Genomic DNA, 22,469 nt, shown 5'->3' with positions numbered 1-22,469 from the left:
GCAGAGAAAGGGAGAATTGCTTGGGAAAAACCACCAAGCCTTCACCTTTCCTCCTGGTTCTCCCTGCTCTGGTTGCTGTTGTCTTTGTGTTACTGGAAGACAGAGTGGGACCAAAGCCTGCAACTGGGTGGAGGTGTACCCTCCTTGTGAGGCCTGGCTCATCCTTCTCAGCTGCTGATCTGAACCAGGACAGGACCAAGGCTATAGCAGGCATGTTTGCATATAATTTCTCCTGTTGAAAGCCCAGCCTTGATGGCTAGGACAGAGAGGAGAGGGAGCAGGTCCCTAGGCCACCTGGAGCACAGAACCATGGAAGTATGTCAGTGTAAGAGGGAGCTGGGAAGATGAATGGGAGGGGTCGAACTGGCAGTGAGGTAGAGACAGGGTACAAAAATCTGCCACTGGGGAGAGTTGTGGGACAGCTTTGGACAGGATAAAGACTGATTTTGCTGTACTTCGAGATGTAGCGATACTTCTGCTGGGCACTAGAAAATATGAGTTGTTCTATCTAGGGGAAACTGAAAGGAGCTGAAAGTAGACAGGAAAGTGTTTGGGATAGACTGAAATGTATCATAAATGCATGCATGGGAAGAAGCCAAAATGCTGCAGGATTAAAAAAAAAAAAAAAAAAAGGAAAAATTAAATGGTTTTGGAGCCACTACTTGACATATTTAAACAGTGTTCAAGCATTCAAATCTTAATAAGCAGCACTAACAGGAAGGGAAATTTCTTAATGACAGCGTTTCCTACACAGTCCTTTATCCGTATCAGAGATGCATAACAGTAGCTGGGCAATCTAATGGAGATTAACTGCTCAGAAGAAATAAAAAACACAACACTTCCACTTGGCACTGGCTGCTGCCTCAGCTCCCCATCCCCTGGCAGCTTCCCAAACACACAAGTTCATACTGTGAATGCTGAATTGGAAAAGCTGGAGGGCAGAGCTCTCGTGGAAACCACAGAGGGAGAGCATACATGAAGAAAAAAGCTTTCTGCATGACAGGATCTAAACTGGAAGGTACTTCTACTGGGGAAATAGCCCCACATACCAAGACTGAGCCAGGAAAAAATGGCCCTGCTACAGTGCTGTTGATTAATCCTACCGTGATCCAAAGAAGTAACAATTTGCTGCTTAATTGTAGCCAGGCACAAAAAGAAAAGAAATAGAAAAGGAAAACAGTAAGAGAGCATTTTCTCACTGTATCTAGCTCAGCTGTTTAAAATTTTTGTTCATGGTGACTTATTTCTCGTGCAGAGCGTAGGCATTTCTTTAAATAATAGATAGATACCTACCTCCAGGTACAGAACCAGGCATGCTGCAAAGTATGTAAACAAATTAACGCTGGGCTCAGTGCCCAGATAAGAAAGCTTACCAAAACCAAACAAGGCAACCCCAAAAGCTCAGGTCTCAGCAAAAGAAAAGACTCCCAAAATAATGTATGAGGTATGAGAGCAAAAAGTTCTAATGTACCTGAATGGATGTCTGATTAGTAGTATTGCATCAGTCTGTGTCGAGGTTTCCTTATGATAAGCCCTGCACATCTCTCTCTATAGTGTCTTTGTCGTTTACAAAGGAAAGGCTTTGTCCAGTCATGAGCGGGGAATCTGATATTTAAAGAAGATGTGAGATTTGGCCCAAGCTGCATACAGAGCTACTACAGATTGCTTTCCTCCCAGCCCCAGATTCAAAGTTCACATCCCTGCTGATGACTCGTCTCCTGAAATCCAGCGTAGTATATTAAATATTAACCTGAGCTTCCTTCTCTGACCTTATACTGTGCCTTCCAAGTCAGGGAAAGGATATACAGGGTTGAAGTCTGAAACTGTTAAGGACAGGGTTGGGAGAAGATGAGAAAAACCCTGTAGAAGAGATGTCTAGTTTGAGAAAAATCAGTCAGAAAGCAAGGACAATTCTTTATCTGTCTCATTTGCCTTGGAAGGACATGAGAAAGCAGCAGTCACTCAACAGCCTCAGGCCTGGATAACTAAAACCTTTATACAATATCAGGTAAAAGAGGAAACAGTTTTTCCATGGTGTCACGGTTAAACCCCAGCCAGCAACTCAGCCCCACTCATCCACTCGCTCACTCTTCCCGTGTTGGGGTAGGGGAGAAAATCAGAAACATAAAAATAAGAAAACTTGTGTTATGAGATAAAGACAGTTTGAGAGGCAGAGGAAGCTGTGTGTGCCAGCAAAGTAAAACAAGGAATTCATTCAACGCTTCCCATGGGCAGGTGTTCAGCCATCCCCAGGAAAGTAGGGCTCCATCACGTGTGATGGTGACTGGGGAAGACAAAGATCATCACTCCAAATGCACCTCCTCCCTTCTTCTTCCCCCTGCTCTGTGTGTTGACTGTGACCCCGTGTGGTCTGGGATATCCCTGTGGTCAGTAGGGCTCAGCTGTCCTGGATGTGTCCCCTCCCCACTCCTTGTGCACCCCCAGCCTGGTGGGGTGAGTAGCAGAAAAGGCTGGGACTCCATGTGAACTCGGCAGTAAAAAAATCTCCCTGTGCTATCAACACTGTTTCAGCACAAATCCGAAACGCAGCCCCACACAAGCTACTATGGAAAAAATTAGCTCTGTCCCGGTCAAAACCAGCACACGTGGCAGACTGAATTCAAACGTCTCCTTCCCACTTGCAGCTCAGGGTTGTAGTTTTTTTCTTTTCCAGAGCATCTTGAACAGATAATCAGAGCGTGCTGACATTCAGCAGTAATCAATTAGCGCCTACTTTAGATTAAATTGAGAATATGTAAATTGGGCTCCTCATCAGGCACCACAGTCAACATTTCAGAGACACTCACCATGCTCTGAACATATCAAACAGATAAAAAGCAGAAGTTGTTCCAAATCCTACTCCAAAATAGGAGGCCATGTGAGCTGGATCAACCATTTAAGATTACTTCTATCCTTTTTTTTTTAACTTCTTAGCTTCTGTTAAATTAGCCTCTGTAATTCTTTTGCCAACCTGACACAAACCGGACCTTTTTTTATGAAGTTACTAACATATGATAAAATGCATCACTTATAAATTAACACCAGGAATACGACCCTAAAAGGTGCATTACACCTTCTTGAAGTGAAAACACAGCCATGGCCAAATGTCAAGAGCTCATGCTTGTCCTGCCAATGTTTGGAATAATTCCACTTAGTTTCACAAAAACGCAAAGAGGATAATCCTTGGTGCCATCCCACTCCCAGTGCCACAGCACCCAGACCTTCTGGTTAGCCAAGTTTCTGTTGGACCCAGCCCAGAAGTCCTCCATTGATACAACAGAAAAGGCTTGCAGGAACCACTTCTTTCTTCAAATGCAAAGCAAGGAGCTTGGCTAGAGCAGTGCAATTTTTCTTATCATGGGGATTTTTTTTCCCTGTCTGCATAGCAAACTTTCTATAGGAACCCTGTCTTGTGTCAGTCTGCCTGACCTTTCACTATCAATTAAAGATGCTGATTCTTCATCACCTCACTTTCACAGCATCCACCCTCAGATGATCAGATTTGGAAAAGGAGACAATAACTGGACCTCACTTAATGTGGATGTTGTAGATGGTGCTCATTAATCTGTGTAAGGATGAAGGAAAGCACGGATGTGTTAAAAATACATATATTTGAGTGTGGTTTTTTTTAATATCCTTTTTGTCTCTAGAGATCATCTTCTTATGTAGAAGGTTTTTTTTTTTCCTGGTCTCTGCATGTGATTGCCTATGGTGACTATAGGGGGTTTGCATTTCATTCTGCTTCAACAAAAGCCCGATGCTTCAGCCTCCTCTTCTCCCTTATATTATAGGTGAGATTGTTTCTGTAGAGACCAGTTTGTCATTTTTGCTCAAACGTATCCCATTTACATAACTCATAAGGCATTAGCAGAAATGTGCCCCTCAAGCCAAGCCACACACGCACATACATATGCGTATAAAGCTGTCATATTGTGCCTACAATAGCATAACAATGTACAGCAGATAGATTACTCTTGTCCCACAGTTTGTTTTTGTGATTAGCAGGCATGACGCAGACCCAATAGACATTAGCATGTCCGGGAAGCACTCACAATAAATTGCAGAGCTACTAATAATTTAGATATTTTTATGACTGTTCAGTGCTGGCTAATTTCGTCTAATAAAATCCCATTAAGTTGCCGCCTGGTCCTTTTCCTTCCTCCAAGTCCCCGAACGGGACTTATATGCTAATTGCAACCAGTATATGCTAATTAGACCTCATTTCCATTTCTTAAAGAGATAAGCACTGCCTTGTGCCAACCCATCATTAACACCTCCCACCTTTGCCGCAACCTTTCCGCCTGGCTCACGCAGAGGCGCGATAAAGCATCGCTTTCCTCTCCGCGCAGCCCTGGAGCATCGCGGGGGGGGTGTCTCTGGGAAGGGGGGAGCAGGGATGCGCTGCTCCGCCTGGCAGTGCGGGAGCGCGGCTGCCCGGCGCGGGAATGCCGCGCTCTCCTGCCCTTCCCGTCGTCGCTGGGGAATTCACAAGTGTCTTGGTGTAAGAGTGGAAAAGAACGGGAGCCTGGGCTGACGGCGGGTTTCGGTCCTGCGGCTCCTGTTCCCTCGGAGGAGGAGCAGCCACCCAGGTTCCCCGCACGCCTCGGCTGCGAGCCGGGTCTCTCTCTCCATCGCACTCAGCCCACGCGGGCTCATTAGAGCTTCGGGGAAGCAATCAAGAGTTTATCATGCTTGAAGGGGCGGCGAGTCTCCTTGCATCGCCTAATGTGATTTCGCGGGACTCCAATGTAGTCGGAATTAGATCCGTATTGAAGATGGGTTAGTGGAGAGGGAGTGCAAGAGTGGAAGAGACAGGCAAGCTCTGCTCTGCTTCTGGAAACCACGAGGTGCCTTTTCCACCGCTGGTTGCTCTGCTGTACACTTTGCTCTAGGGAGGGTGACCTTCAAATTCCCGGGGCGAAATTCATCAAGGTTTTCCAGGCTGAATACGTAAGAATTCAGGCAAATTCTAGGCTGTGTGTTAGGCCACCACCCTTGCTTCGTGGTCTCAAGACCAGAGTCTGAGCTCACCAGCACTGGAGCAAAAGCCCACCAGGGAAGAAATGACTCCATGGAAAGGAGGAGGGCGTCTCCCAGGTTACACGGTATAAATTCAGACCAGCACGGTGTAACTCCTTTGCCAGACTAAGCGAGTAGTTTATCAGCACGTACTTCTCCCTACAAAACAAATTTCTTGAAATTACTTAGAAATGCCATTTCCCCTCTGTCCTCACCAGAAAGGGAATTGTCGCATTTACTGTCTGAGAAAGACAATTGCAAAGTCAAAGGAGCTGGGAACATTAGCGATGCCATTGTTTGGAAAAGAAGCAGCCTTGAAACATCATTTGCAAATCTATTCATTATTCTGAAATGCTAAATGCAGTAAGAGAGGGTTTAGCATCTGTCTGCTAACAAACTCCCTGATTATTACCCAGCGGAAGAAGAACACAGGCAGATGGAGTAATACTTCAGGAAATCCGAACACTGCAGACGGGAAGGGCTCCCAAAACATGCAGACCCCTCTGCCCTCACCCCAGACAGGCCTCTTCACATCTTTGCTTTGTGCTGCGCTTCACAAATGAGAGAAGAGTAGCTTCTTATTTCCGTGGGTAAAATGACTCCCTGATGTTGTCTCTGGGAGCTCAGCGATGTTACGCCAGGGATGAATTTGCCCACGTACGCCTCACACTAATGCAATTCTCCCCATAACCAAAATCATTATCCGCCTGATTTCCCCTCCACCTTTCTTATCTCTCCCCTCTGTACACACACACACACACACACCCACACACCACACACACACGCTCACATGCACACTCTCACACTCGCGCGTCAGTCACAGCTCTCTGTGCGAGGAGACTGAACTTCAACCCTCCGTGCCTCCAGAGAGATCACACACGGCAGAGGCAAATACAGAGCGGGTTGCTGGAGTCCTCTGTCTGGGGCAACAGGACAAAAGGGCAGCATTCCCTTCGGTGGTGGTACCAAGGCAACCCGCCGAAGGTAACATTTAATCACAAGGTGGGAGGCCGGGGCCGAGCAGAGAACTGGCAGCTCTCCGGGGTGAGACAGCCTGTGGCGGTATCAGCTGCACACTGATGCCGCGGGGGAGTGTCAACAGCGGCGGCAGCAGCAGCAGCACAGAGATGCTCGTACGACATGGAAGAAGAGGGAAAGGGCATGCGAGGCGAAAATCCATCAATATGTAAAAATCATCGCAAAGGCTACTTTCTTTCAGTAAAATTAAATGGGCTGGAGGGGGGCTCCTGTAGAGCTGATCTTTTTGTTGCTTGCACATCTCTCTTTATACCTCTCCCTTCTGCTATTACTGATTATTTAACTCTGTAGATGCACTTTAACTTTAGAAAGAGCTCCAGGATACAGTCGGTTTGAAGGAGGCCATACAAAATAAAATTTTGTATTTTATTGCATTGTATTGTTCAGCATTTTAAAGAGGTAAATTAATCACTAAACTGCTGTTCTGTGCTTTAAACTACCAGCTGTTCAGTGCTCTGAATTACAAGATTTATCCTTCAGGATTTTTTTAAATCTTTTTTTTTTCACCTTTCATATAAAGACTTTATAGGGAAATAAGAACATGCTGGGGAGCGGAGGAGGGGATTAAGAGACAAAGAATCACACCGTGCTTTGGTCTTCATCCCACATCAGATGACTTGGTGACAGCCCTTCCTCTGTGGGCTTTACAGCTTAATTACCTGGATTGTGGGCTTTCCCATTTCCACTCCTTCCAATCACCCTCAGACTTTATTAGTATTTAGAGCATCTTGCTTAGTCTGTTGAGTTTTCTCTTCACCCTGGCAGCTGTAGTGTTAAACACACACAAAAGGCCTTTGCTAAGCCCTCATCACTGTGATCTGTGCTTAAATCAAACAACACAAAGTCTGACCACAGCAGGGACCTTTTTTTCATTACAGGTAGAAGTGAGGCAATAAAAAGAAATGTGGGGGAGGGGAGAGCAAATGCCCTCCAAGGTGTCCACAAGCCCCCTCCCTTTAAGACAGTGTGCAGGGCTGATGAATGGCAAAAAGGGAGGATGGTGGAATTGTTATTCTGTGCATTCAAATTCCCATCTTTTACTTTAGTTTTTCTGAATCACTTCTCTGCAATTTTCACTGAAGCACAGGTTTGAGCCCTGGGTTAAGCAGCACGAGCCATCTGACCCTTTCCTTTCTTTACACTTGGCTGGTGGCACCTCACCCACAGCTTGTGCTCAAAGCATCCTCACCTTGCTCAGGAAAAGACAAGCCCAAGGTTTCTGCTGGAAAATGATGCCAGCCCATCCAAATGGGGTGTCAAGGCCTGAGCTACAGCACAGTCTGTGGCTGGGCTCTCCACTCCCCACACAGAGGACATGATAAACAAACCCCGAATCTTCTTTGCAACCACAACGTTGCTTCTTCAGATATTCTGCCTCCACCAATTTCACTCTCATTTGCTTCTGTGTTATACTAAAGAAGACATCTCCCCAAATGCTGGAAAAGCATTCATTGGATGATGTCTTGTGTGAATCAGGGTGATAGAAGCAGCTCTTGGTGAGAGGTAGAGAAATGGAGTAGGCAAGGGGAGAGCCTTGGGCATGACTGGAAGAGCAATTTCAGTGATTCATGAGGACAAGTATGTCATGAACTGTGTCTATAATGCAAGTCAGTAGGTTACTTGGTCACTTCAAAAGCATTGCAGAAAAGCTAGCCTTCATCACAGCATGCTCTGAATTTTAAGGGAGCCCCTGAAAATTATTTGAAGCCTCTCTAAAGTGTTCAGACGCAAAAAGCTCGGTGAACTGAAGTGTGGAGATAATGCAGGAAGTTTTAAGATAACTTATTAATCTTGAAAATGTCTATGTGATGAGCTTGTTATCACCGTGCTTTTTAAACCTTTGATAAGGTAAATCAAAATACATCAGTTCAAAAAGAGTTGGCCACACTGATAAAAAAAATAATCTCATGACATTTCAGTTTCCAAATCTTTTCCACTCTCTGTGTTACAAGCAAGTTTGGATTGGTTTCACAGCCTTTTGGAAACATTTAAATTATTTACTTCAGTCAAAAGAAGGAAGACAATCAAACTTTAAAGAAAATTTAATATCAACTCCCCCGACATCTGGAAATAACACCCAAAGATGTGTGTACCAACATCCTATGGTTCCAACAGTAATTTCACCTTGGAGAAAGCAGATTTAAAGGAGCAGTAAACAGTTTCACTACAAGCACACATGGAGTATAAAATTGACTGTGGTACTTGGTCCGGACTCAACAAGGCATTACATGAAATATCAAGAACTCAATTCTAAATTCTTCATTATTTGCTTCTTGTGCAGTAGGTTACAAAGCTGCAAGTCTCGCTACATCATTTGGTGCATTTTTCATACCTACTCTGCATAAGAATAAATCATTCTTTCCTAAATTTCTGTGTGTGAGTGCTGTGCATTGTGCAGCAGCAGAGCCTGTCACGTCCTGTGAAGGCTGATGTAGCAGGTTGGTGGGCTAAAAAGGTGCTATGCTGTACTGCAGTCAGGACAGTTGCTACCTCATCGAGCCCCTCAAAGGACCAGGCCTAGCGTAGATCACATAGTTTGGTTTCCCTAACTGTTATGGGCAGAATTTGGAAGCCACCAATAACCAAGGAACAAAGCAATGGAGATATTCCACATAGCAGCCCAGCAAGGAAACAGTGAAGCCACCAATGGATACATCAAGACATGTTGGAAAAAACTCAGTTTGGAGCATCTTCTGGCTGTTGTGTAGCTCGTATGAAGAAATGATGTGTGGCCAAATCCTGGCACCGGCTTTCCACTGGATATGTGTATTCATAAAAAATGAGAAGAAGCAGAAAAGAAAACAGAAAAACTCTTCCAAAAGGACCTTGCCCATGCTGACATAGAAATTGAGATGTGACAAGGTATGCAGAGAAGCAACCAGGTCTCTGGAATGATTCAAAGTAAACCTGGAGAAGAAATCCTCTAATGAGCTGTGCCAGTAAATAAGAAAAGAGTGGTGCTCATCAGCAGTGAGAACAGTATTCAGAGACACTCTAAACTTACTACTTTTTCTCTGCTTTACCCAAAGAAAGATCTGGAAACAAAGCACTGGATGTCCATGATTTGGTCAAGTGCTGTGCTCCCTGGCAGGTGGGCTAGGGGTGGAAGGTTTCTGACTGCAGTAGTGGTCCTGGCTATCTCAGCTTGGGATATGGAGAACATACTTCACACACATATACAAGAGATTTACCATATCCATTCACAGGCGGGTCTTTCCTACGCAGATGGTGTTTATCACCTGAATTTGCTTCAGAATTTTTTCCTGGGGAAATATTGAGTAATCAACTTATCTCTCATATAATTCTTCCTTATTATCCAAGGCAAAACCTGATGGATCTAATAGAAGATGTGCACACAAAAGGCAAATAAAGTTCATTACAATTGAACAGAAGTAATTATTTCTTTAAATCTCAGGTGCTACACTCCACAATGGCATTTTTTAATCTAACACCACACCAAAATCTTATCAGATAAGGAGAAGTAAAATTGGCCTGGTATTGAATTTTAGAGAATTAAGAAACCACAAATCCCCTGATTAAACAGATTTCACAAGAAAGAAACCTCACTAGCTTTGCCCATCCCAGATCCCAAAATGAAAACCTGAACATAATGAATATTCATGATAGAGGAAGGAATAACATGGTCTTACTGAATGCACTCTGGGAACAGGTATAGAGGAAGAAAATAATAAACCAATATGAAATCTGGGTTATATTTAGTTGAAGATTAACATGCAATTTGAAATCAGATTGGATAGCTCTGAATGAGATACGCTAACACATGAGAACATCGTAATATGCTGCATGGGATATTTTTTTGAAGAGTTTTCTCAAGCCATGAGCAGTGAGGGAGTGAAGATCAGCATAGCTTATCCAGATCAACATCTTTCTTCGAGACTGACAATGAGATTTTTAACAAAACCATTAGTCATTTGATTGAAGACAATTTGACCAAAATTGATTCCCCCTGATCCAAAGGAATTAATTTCAAACACTGCAGGGTGTTTTCATGTAACATGAAAGGGCTCCTTTCGTGCTGCATGAGATTCAGACCCCACAGATCTGCTGTTCACAGCTCCTATCTGTGCATGGAAAATCCTTGACAGTTAGTTGTCCAGATATTTAATGTTTCAGAGAAATAATTTATTACAGGGCTCTGGCACCTTTTCTTTAACCATGTAGCAACAAACACATGCCACCCATGTTATTAACTACTTTGCTTTCAGGAAAACATAAGAAAAGGGCTGCAGAAGGAAAGAAAAAGATATGGCAGTCATATATATCTATATATGATTTTAATTCTGAGGGTACACTGCTTTCTGGACGATCCTTAAGACATTTAGTGGGCTAAAATTTCCTCTGATTTATACTGTTTTGACTGCGCAGTGTTGATCCAGTATTTATCTGAAGGAAGAATCAAGCTCGAGGTTGGGGGTCCCAGGCTGCTGAAGCACATCAGTACAGCTGCCCAGGCCATCTCAGACCCCTGCCTGACTTGGCACAGAGCAAGGGTGTGGTGGATGACCAAGGACAAGGACAGCACCAATTGCCACAGAAAATGCCATAAGGGGAACTCAGTGTTCATGTGGATCCTGGGACTCCTCATAATTTAGGACATGGCACAGCTAAACTCGTTCTCAGAAGCTGACAGCTATGCTAAGATGCCCATTTCAGACCACTCTGGCTTTTAACTTGGTGATTTACATACTGTTGAGGATGGTGTGGACTTGAGCCACTGTGGCAGAGCCTTGTGAGTGAAGGGTAAGCTATTAACCATCAGGCTGTTGTACAGAAGGCATCTGCCCCTGCCAAGTCTTAAAAGAAAAGTAAGGTTTCTCTTCCCTTCTGTTTGGATCCTACCTGCCAGATGTGCTGTGATAATACTTTAGCAGCATAGATCTCTCTGGGGAAATAAGCTCCGAGTGCAGAGTTGTTGGGTTAAAGATGAGGTAGGTGTCACTCTGCTCAGCTTTCTCAGGACTGAGGTGTTTCTGAGCATAAGCAGATGCAAAGCATCAGCCAGTCGAGGAATATTAAAGTAAAAGGTTTATGACATACAAGATGAGGTGAACACCTTCAGGCACACAGATTTGCACTTAGACACCTATATTTCTGATACAACCTGCATAAAGAATTAATTGCCTTTTGAGAATACTTTCAATCTTTCCTTCTGTGCTCATTATAGCATTTTAAATAACACAGACAAATCTCTCTTTCCCCCAGCAACAAGTTATCAACACGGAGAGTTCATAGTCACAGGCTATCCTTAGGGTTACAGAAACTGCAGGAATGACAAAAACCATCTTGAACTGTTTGGTCAAAAAAAGGTTACTGGCATACAAAGTGTGTTCTTTAACCTTCTATTTAAGGATATTTTAGGATATAAGCAAACAATTAATTGCTTATCACTAGGAAGAAATATCTACTAACAGCTGATTTCCCAGCTATGAAATCCCTTTTTTCTTTGCTTGGTGGCATCTCTCCTGGTCACTGATGTACATGTGACCCTAGACATGGAAACCAAAGAGTAGGGTACTGATGTAATTTGGTAATTTCCGGATGAATAACAAGAGCTGCCATATTTTTGTAGAGACAATGAACAAAGAACACATCTGCTATTGTCTATTAGAAGACGATGCCTGGCCACAAAATAATATTTTCTGAGAGTCGAACACTCATTTCTGCTCAACTCTGAATGACTGCTAGCTGATCCTTCTGGCAGTCTTTTCAGTCACCAGCTCCTCAGGAAGAAGGTGTGGTTCTGCACAGAAAGTGTAATAGTTGTATATGCTGAGCAGGAAGACGTCAGGAATGGCAGGGGTAGACACAGGAACAAATGAAACATTTTGCTGGCATGAACACGGAGTTTAACCTCAACAGAAGGATTTGAATATACACACACACACACCAGATTGTTGTTATGAACAATCTGCTGCCCATCTCGTAAACAGTATGGCCTGAAAGTGCCCTGGCAGAACCTGAATGTACAGCACAGTGGAACAGCACAGGCACCACCTCTGTCCCATCTCAGGGGCAGAGATGACTTTAGAATGGATGACACTTGTTGTCTCTCCTTTGAAGGAATGTGTGTTCACTAGCTCTATAGCTAAGATGGATAAGTAGAAAGGAAAGGCGAGAAAAAACATGACTGCACCATGGTTGCAACAATACTAGTGATTTGTAAGTAAAGTTGCACATTTGGGGTTTTCAGCCGTTTTGCAGTCAGACATGGAAGTTCTGGGATGTTACATTATGAACAGCAGTGTTCAAGGCTTCCTAAGTGAACATGCAATATTTTACAAAAAGACTTGAAACTCAGCAACAGCACAGCAAGAGTGGGAATTTCAGCTGTGAACATCTCCCTGGATTTTTCATCCTCTCTGTTTCCCTATCAATATTTTGCAAAGCAAAAATTATAACCTTTGGTCACTAACATTGTTGCTGGGCCTCTAGGACCTCACCTGCACAACCAAGGGAATCTTTCTTTTTAAGCAACAGGCAAAAGGAACAAGGCACTTTGGGATTTCTAGAGGAAAATTAATTCATGTTGTGCAAACCCAGTCGAAGGGAACCCTTTGCAAGCTTTGAGGCCCATGTAGCCTTCATTAGCAATTCAGAAACAGATGAAAGTGATGCAGACAGACAGACTAGGTAGGCAGTGAGCTTGTACAACCCTGCAAAAATATTAGACTTTGATACAGAGAAATGTGAAGTATTTTACAGAATATGAATTCTCTTTTGAAGTTCGTTAGAACCACGGGTCCCCTGTTGAATGCAAAAGAGAAATTTGATGTGCAGTATCAACTCATATACAAAAATATTTCAGAAAAGGGGCATAGCAGAGGAGAAAAAGCTCAAACATTAATCTGAGAAAATATCCTTTGTTATAAATTATGATTTGGGAAGGACTAGGGAGCTAAGTGGTTCAGTTTGCCCACAGTAACTTGTCGGTTTAGGACTCAAGATCTTACTCTTGAAGGCCTTGTGCCCACTTCAGGATGATTCATTTCCTTCCCCCCCCCCCCCCCCCCCGAAAATGCTTCAATGTAACTCTTCAATCTAAATTATATACAACTGGTAACAGATTAGATGTTGTTTTTTTTCTGCTCCTTGTCAGAATACTTCAGTGAAGTATATATCCAAGTTCAAAGGAGAAGGAATGGGAAGAAGAAGAAGAAGGATGTGGTAAGCAAGGCCTGTAAAAGTACTTTAATCCCTTATGGAAAAACCCTATAGACTGTCACAGAAAATAAAAGCTAACAAATCAAAATCCGGCATAATTCCCCAGAGTTTAAGAAAACCATATCCCTGTCCTTTAGAATCCACTGAACAGGACAACCTGGAAAAAATCACATTAGCCTTGAAAGAGCAACAATTCTTCATCTGAAGTATTTTTACTAGTGCAATGTTTCAGTATCTCACGCCTGGAATTGTCTAAATTTCGTGTCTGTGCAGTACAACAATCCTCTTACATCCTTTTACAGATGAAAGAATTGAGGGACAGTGCAGGGTTCTGGCTTAGGAGCAGGATGGGTCTACCTGGGTCAGCAGTAGCACGGTATCTGTGCTTGCTGCAGCTGCTCTCAGGGCTGTAACTTCTCCATTGCAGGAAAGGTTTCTCTGTTCATGGAGCAGCCACTAAATCTCTGCTGCTCATTATCTTGGACAACACAGGCCGTATAGCTCTGCAGCTGCTACACAAACAACTGAAGTTTCTCTGAACCCCTGTGCAGAGGGGAGTGAAATCAACAATGTTGGGAAGAATGTCCATGGATGCTCTTAGTGACTCACTGCAGGTTATGAAGAACCCAGGGCAGACAAGGAAACTGCATCTGGATTTTACAAGGCTACTTGCCTCGCTGCCATGGCACCCTGTATGTCTTAAGATCACATTTTTACTTCCATTGAACAGTGTTCATTTTTTTCTACCTGTACCATCATCCTTCATAATGACTGCTTCAAATGGGATGTTGATCACCTTAGAAAATATAGTACTTATCTTTTGTAAAGAAGAATGATGCAAAACTTTTTATATTGTTGGTGAAACCAAGAAAATTACAAACAATAGAAGAATTAAATGATGATATCTGTCCATATACTCCAGACGTGAAAATAGTGGCCTTTCTAGTTTTATGATTCCTGTTTCTTTTGATGAAAGTTTGTGGGACTTTGTAAGAGATTAGAGTGAGACCTTGATACTTTTCAGATCAACTTCCTATTGACAACTAGACCTCAGCCAAGAAGGATAAATTTCATTAGGAAAACACTCAGTGCACATTCAGTCTCAAAGCTCCAGATGTGGATCACAGGGGAGCTGGTCTACAGTCTTACGCTTCCTTACAATGTCCATGAGCTACAAGATGGAGCACAGCAAAAGAAGTTTGCTAAACAAAATTCTGTTACACAGTATAGTGTAGGGAAAGTCAGATTACACTCAGCAGAGTAACACCTGGTACAAAACAATGTAGTACTATTGGTTAGGTTTATGATTTAAGAGGAGCAAAGTCCCTCTTGCCCACTATTATACCAATCACTGCTCAAAATATAAGGCTGTCTCCTTGTGGTTTTGGTTCAGTCCCAGATATAACTCTGATACTCAGGTACGCGTTCAACCACATCTTTCATCTATCCAAAAATCGCACTGTTAGCTAGCAAAAATCCAAACCCTATTGCACATACCTCTGATGTAACCGAAAGATTCTTAGTCAGGATGCCAGAGGCATATAAACATTGGCAGCACTGCTGTTTTTGCAATCCACAGTGGCAAAAGGATTGCTGCTAGTTGACAAAACGCAGCAGCTGACAGGCTCCTCTTGGCTGTCTGCCAGCCTGCTGTCCTGAGATCCCCTCTCACAGTCTTTGTTGACTTTGACAAAATCAATCTGTGGTACATACCTGTCCCCTGGCTGTCCTCAGGTCCCCTATTCCAGGTAATCAGACTGTCAGTGGTGTGGCAAGTGTGAGACTCGGGGTGGGATGTGAAGGAAGTCATTTGAATTCTGAATCATGAAGGATGATGATGAAGAGGTAGGAGACAGGTCAGGTAGGAAGGTGCTTGTTGGGTACTACTATAGAAAGAAATTTGTATTTTACCCTGTATTTAAAAGAGATTGTACTTAAAACTCGGAGGCCAAATCATTCCCTTGAATTATCTGTGAATAATTCCTAGCAGCTCAGAAAGGGAAGAGTTATCTTGACTCCAAGGTAATTAAAAAAACAACTTTTACAGCACCTGACTAATAGGATTGCAACCTTCCAGCAAGCCTGAAGGAGTTGTGGGCTTATCAGGAATGCCAGCTCTTATGTCATCATTAACTAATGACACACTATTCATACCCACATAGAGATGAAAGTAAAAATTTGCACATGTAATATCTGCTTCTTCTTATGTTTCCCTAATAGACTTAGAAAACAGAAACTTGTAGCAGGGTCTGACACTGCATTCATAGTAAATTCCTATGAATGCCAGTGCAATGTAAGGGCATATAAAGAATACAAGCCTGGGAAACCTGTATGTGAGAATTTCACACTTCAAGTTCTGAAATGAAAAAGGTGCATTAAAGTATTACTGTGTTATAAGTGCAGTCCTGAAGGCTTTTAGAAATTCCAAAACACTTGGTCTTCAATCCCGTGGTAATCACATTGTTGATTGCACCTGTGGATGTGTTTAACCCTTAATGTGGAGCTTTCCTTTTATTTTTTACCTTCTTCATTTACCTTCCCCATTTGTAACATGTGAAAACCTCTGAACAGACAACCAAATGCAATTATTTTGCTGAGGAAATACATGTTGCAAATATTGTGTAAATAGCCATGAAGACAAGTTGGCAAAAGCACGAAGTTAACGATGCACATCACCTCCAGGACCTCATGAAAGGCAGGTGTAAGTCCCTGCTGCTCTGTGCAGGAAGCAGGTAAAGTTTATATAAGCAGTTTTGCAAATTTGGACATCAGCCTGAAAACTTTGCCGAACAATAATAGATAACTAAGAGAATCAGAAGCCTGAATTAAACCTGAGTGTGTGAATTCTGCTGTGGTACAGGTACCTTGTTTGCCTGTGCAGGTGCATATATCTATGCAGCCAAAATAAGGGTGCTGCTACTTTCCTTATCCTTGCAGCTAAGATTTTCTGTATAGTTAAGGCATGGCTAGAAATACAGCTTTCATGTAGCCAGAAAAAGAAGGTAAGTTTTGGTCAGTTGCCCTTGACCTTTGAAGAAGTGTACTTAAGTTGTTCAGTAACTCTTTGCTGTCAGATACTCTGGTTAAATTGAAAAATGTGGTTTAACTATGAGAGTTTTGTTACAAGGGTAATGAATTAGTCAGTTTGCAGTACATATGCATTAAATGGGATTATTTGGAAAAGAACTTCCGATTTATTTAAGAAGGAATTTCAAGGTAATTTTCTACTGTGGGGAGGCAGCCCCTGAAGACTTTGTCTCCCTCTCCATGGCCAAACACTATTCTCTAGCTGCTTCCACATTTGAACTCTCCTAAATTCTTTGTGTGGCTTTTTTTTTTTTCCCCCTCAAGATCAACTGGGAAAAAACCTCTCTCAGGTTTACTCATTTCTGAATCTGTCCTGCTCTTCATCACTGGTAAAAGTGATAAACGTGAAACCACGCTCACCTATTTATTCCCTGGCAAAACGAGTCTGCAGTATGTCTATCTCTTGAGTTGTCAGCCTTCAGGGTGGGGATGGTTTTCATTTGTATTATCCAGCACTGAACTCCTTGGCAGGACACTGAGCAAAAGAATTAAACAATGGGGTAAACATCTATTACATCTAAAGAGAGGACATTTATTTCCTACAGTGCTTTTGAGTGCTGCTTCCATGTAAAGAAAGTGGGGCCAGGTTCTTGGCTGGAATTCAGTCAAAAAACAGCCTGGTGATTTGCACCATCTGAGAATCTATCTGGGATTCTCAGATGATGCAGGATTTGGGGGATCACTAATCTCCCTTTTTCCCTTCAAATTTCAAGAATGAAAATAAAGAAGAATCTCCTAGTGTGGTACCCTGCACAGCACCCAGCCCAGGTGCATGAGGTCTGTTCCACCTTTGCCAATTCCTTCTGCAGATCAGCTTCAGTGCCTGCAACACTCTCCAGGAATCAGGAGCACCACGAACCCCAGACTGGAGATGCCTAAGGCAGGGTTGGATGGAGCCAGCCATGCCTGGGGAAGGTGGTAGCAACCCCAGGCCAGGGAGGAGTGGTAATGAGAACTGGTCCAACCTGCTTAGAGTTTAGGGGTTCCAGCTTCATCACTGATTCCCAGCCAGTGAGAGTGAGAAAAGCAAAGGTGTTCTTCACAGGATTTTTGGAAACTTTTGGTGGAGAAGGCATGCTCTTTAATCCTTTAAGATTTGAGATGGGCTACAACAGTCAGAATTCTGGGAGAGTTTTGCCAGTCACACATATTGTCCAATGGGATTTAGAAGATATGCTGAGAAAGAAAAACATTCTCATTCATCACATTCCCTTGTGCAATTCCACACATTCAGAGATGGGAGCAAACTGTTTTACCACTGTGAAACCTGAGTAAACCTTCTTGAGATTGTGAGCAAGGTCTGCATGCAGCTGAATAGTCTCCTGTTCTGGAGAGGGTTAGGGCTGTTGTTTTGTTTTGATGTAGAAACTGAAGGAAACAGGCTGAGAGAAAATAAAAAAAAAAAAAAAGGTTTGTTTTCAGGAATACAGTTTAGAGCAAAACAATTGAACCTCATGTTGGTCAGTCAGTTCCCCCAATAGCTGACTGTCTGCAATACCTACAGGCCTAAAAGGTGTGCGTGAGTGGTGGGAGGGGAGAGAAGGAAGCTGGGGTCTGACCAGGGTGCAGTACTGTTAGGACTAATATTCCTCAGCAATGACCTTAAAAAATAACTTAACAACAGTTATTATATACTGTGCAAGGGGTAGGAGCAGTCAGATAAGGTGAATGCACTAAAAACCAGGCTCATTTGAACTTTGGCCTGATTATTCTTACTGTTTGCTTGGTTTATATTAGGGTAATAATAACACTACAGAAATCTCTTGATAAACACCTGCATGAGTGAAAGGGAAGTCAGTCTCCTCGCCCTTCATGTGCTCTTCCATCCCAGGATCACACTGGCTTTTTCAGTCTGTGATGGACAGTCACCCTGCAAGCATTTGGGCTCCGTCAAATGCCTTCACTCACCTTCTGACTAAGCCAGGAGGTATTCCCATGTCACGAATTCATTTTCTTCAGAAAAACACAGGGAAATGAGCTGCCATAGCTCAACTCTTCTCCAGAGTAAACTCAAGGCACTGCAGTGAACTCAGAAGAGATAATTCAAAGGGAATCGGGGCAACTGACAGTGATTTGGCTGGATAAACTTAAACAAAGGAATATCTGGCTTCTTTTAGATATAACTGAAATAAATTTGCTTCTCAAAGCTTAGTTTCTAGGCTCAGCTCCTGTGCCCTGTCACCCTGTGAAAAGGCACCACTGACAGATGAGCTTCCAGCAGCTGCAATTCAAGGCATGTTTATTTGGTGGCAGTACTGGCTTAGTAGACTTAGTCTCTTCCCCATTCACCACTGGTTGCTTCCTCACAGCGCTCATCTGCTGTGCTGGGATAAGTGTTTGCTCCTCTGTATAGGGAGTGGATCAGCGAACTGGTGTGGCTGAAAACTAGCACAGGGTCCCCCCTCACCACGCTCCCAAGGCTACTCTTCAGAGAGGTCCCTTCCCCAAGGTGTTGCGAGGGTGCAAAGAACTGGACAAAGAACCCCAAGAGTCTTCAGGTACACTTAAGCACAGCTTAACACAGGCTGGAGAGTGAGGGGCCTGATATAGACACCCGCGTTCCCAGCTTTGCACTGTCAAAATAGACGTGTGTGAACTTTTATCAGGCACTAGTGGGGCTACAGACACCCCTCTGGAACCACTTTTAAACCCAAACTGCCACTCTAAAGGAACTGAGGTATTACCCATGCCTTGCACATTTACCCCTAGAGCTTTATCAAATTACCATTTCCAGGAGGGAAATGACCTCTGCTGCTTGGCCTCAGAGGTACAGCAGCAGTGCTCCAGGTTTTCACCAGAAAGGATCAATCAAACAACACAGATTAAAGCAGAACAAAGTTCCTTTCAAATGAAGGTTTCCTCACATAAGTGTCTTTTCCCTTTTCTTTAAATTTTACATGCAGATCAGCTCCTATCATTGGCTTCTCAGGCACCTAACAGCTTTTCTCCATGCTGAAAATGCAACTTTCGGGAAGCCGAAGGTCCATAGGTAACCCCCCCAAAAAAGGTATCTTTTTTTTCTGGGCCAAGATAAGGGGCAACCCCATGCTTGCTGCTTATGAAAGTGCCTGTTGGGCTACACAACCCTGGTGCTGCCGCTGTAGCCAGAGGAGTGGAAAATCTTGCTTTGCCTCCTCAGGGCAGGTGCTGGCTGGCTTTGAGCACCACGTGATCAGTTGTGTCTCGGTGCAGCTGCACGAGCCATCAGGAGTTTGACCCTACACAAACAAACACTTGCCTCATCACTGCTCACACGGGCCCAGCTGTTGGCAGGCCAAGGATGCTCCACTGCCAGGCTCAGGGCAGACCTCCAGCCTTCACCCTGAGTGAACACACCTCTGAGGGAGCATCTGTGGAAAAGGGAGAGGGAGGGAAAGGGATGAGGGAGCATCTGTGGAAAAGGGAGAGGGAGGGAAAGGGATGTAACAGCGTGCTGAGGGCAGTGCCTTGCTGTGCAGGCTTTCCACAGAAGAGAATGGTGGCATGTTTCTGCAGGGATTTAGTTTGGCCCATGTGACATCCTGCCCAGGTGACTTTTTCTTACCATCAGCAGGAATTCAGGATTACAAGTGATCCCCACTGCTGGCTGGGCTGAGGTGGATAAGAGAGCCCTGTGGCTATGAGGGGAGAAGGCTGCTCTACATCTCCTGCTTATCAGCCTCATCCCTAGTAAAGGGCACGGACAAATTAGTCAACTTTAAGGGCTATTGTAATTTATAGCAGCAAAGAATAGGCCTCTGGGAGCCATTATACCAGGCAAGGGTAATTGGAGAGCTAACACCCTTTAGCTACATGTCCTTCTCTGAACACTCTGTACAGGGAAACTGCTAAGAAGCAGTGAAATGGCACCAGTTTGGATGAAATCCCTGTTGGGTATGGTAGCATTACATTCCTTAGCTGGTGCTGGCATTACCCCCTGTGTGCATAGTTTGGGTCTGTTCTAAGGCTGCTGATCACCTACGCCTCTCTCCTGTTACACAAAGTACTTTCTTGTGAAGAACCATGACTTCAGCTCAGTTTATACACAACCACCTGGCTCCTGAGTTTCCCACAGCCACTCCTGCTCTTGGTGCTTGCAGCTGCTGACTTAGGCTCTTGTGTTTGATCTCAAGCACCTCTTCCACTGTTTTGCAATGGTCTCAGCCCTATGGAACATAAATTGACCAGGGTACATCTACCCACTCTGTTCCCAGGATAAAGTTGCAGGAAAAGTGTGCAAGGGAAGGGATTATAGAACACATGAAGAGCTTTTCCAAGGCTTTATGGTGGAAGCTGATCACTATTTGAAGGGTAAATGCTTGCTAACTTAGCCACACCTTTGCTTCAGGTACTATTGCAACAGCTGGCAGTTTTACCTGTCCCTGTAAACCTGATGCCTGATTCAATACATGCCAGCAACTATTTTCTAGCCAAAGTCAGCTCAGTGTCCAGCCAATTGAATATGTGATGCTCAAAAGTATCAGAATACAGCGCATCATACGGAAGTAAATGCTATGATATGAAATATGTTGACTTGGATAATTTTTTACAACTATAGGCATTTCCATGCATCTGTTTTAAGAAGCACAAAGACCAGGTTATACTAGAAATATTGTAGTTTAAATCTAAAGTAAATTTCACTGGAATTGATTTCCACTGATACCAGAGAGAAGAAGGTAGGAATTAGACTCTTATTCCAGATTTATACCAGAAGAACTAACCGAAGAATATACAATTTTCTTCCAGTAATAGCTAATGATTAAATAAAGCAAAAATGAAATTTGACAAGCAGCTGGTTTGATAAAATTTATAGGCACAGAACCAGATCCTCTGCCTCTTTCAATTTACATAGTCATTCAGACCAACACTAAGTGACTTTAACTCTCTACAGTTCTAAGCCAAGGGTGTCTCCCACCCAGCACAGTAAAAGTAAAAATAATTGTATATGCATGGGGCAGTATAGAACCAGGTTCAGTAGAAATACATTGAATACTTCCTTGTGAAAATTTACATCCATGAAAAGTTCTTATGTTTCAGTCATGGCAGTGTGTAAAAATGAAAGCTCTTAGAGTTATTCTGGAAAAAATGGACTGTTAAAAAGGGGTATTTTGGAAAATCATTTCACCACAATAATTTTTTTGGGTATAAGACCATATGTTCAGCTTCTGTAAACTGACTTTAACCCAAAAAACATTCGAGAATATGAAAGGGTGGCACCGTAGTGTATTTTTTTATGCTCCTAAAGTAAAGGATAACTTGGCTTCTAATATTCCTGATAAGAATCTCGACGGGAGATTCTGAAGAGGCACAAGCTTATACCACTGCAAAATTCTGGCACACAAAAAAAGAGGCGAGAACGATCCCTGGGAAAAGCAGAGCTCTGTGTTCTCATTTCTAGAAAGTGTGCAAGCAGAAGCAAAATAAATGAAGAGTGGGCTCGCCACTTCAGACCAAGCAGCGTTAAAAGCGAGAAGGACCAAGAAGCTGGCTCAGACACCATAGCCAGGTGTACATCTGACAGGGAGACTTCAGTAGGCCTATGTACTAGAAAATTTTGCCATCTGTGTTTGCTCTGAATAGACAGGACAGCTAACTTGTCAGGAAGGGGGAAGGATAAGTGGCGAGAAGGTCTACGACAGGCAGCAGGCACACAACATAAAGCAGCACAATGCTGCTTTCTACACTGCATCACCTGGTTTCTAGCACTGTAACTATCCTAATTCATCCAACAGTCTGATTACAAGCAAAAGTATTAACTGAAAAGTATACACAAGTTACTGAAAAAGAAGATGGAGCAGGACATACAGGATCTTACCTCGTTTGTGGCTGATCTTATACACCTTCACTAACTTCAAGGCAGTTTAACACACTTTTATTGTGGAGAGATACTTTACACTTGCCATAGAATTGAAATACAAATGTAGGACTAAACATAACCTAAATGAAACACTGCAAATTAACATGCAGCTTTCCCATGGAGATAGGCCTTCAAGAGTCCCCTGAAATACAAGTTTAACTTTTATCCCTTTATTACTTCTAGGAGCCTTTTTTGCTTGTAATTCTTCCATAATGAGACATATATATTGCAGTGAACTGCATTATACATCACATTACATCACATGTACCTAAAAAAAAAGAATATAAATGAAAAAGTAGAAAATAAA

Source organism: Pipra filicauda, unplaced genomic scaffold (assembly GCF_003945595.2).
Source record: "Pipra filicauda isolate LSUMZ 115617 unplaced genomic scaffold, ASM394559v2 scaffold18_size4552066_pilon, whole genome shotgun sequence".
In the NCBI taxonomy this organism is placed as follows: Eukaryota; Metazoa; Chordata; class Aves; order Passeriformes; family Pipridae; genus Pipra; species Pipra filicauda.
Note: the sequence above shows the minus strand (reverse complement) of the source record.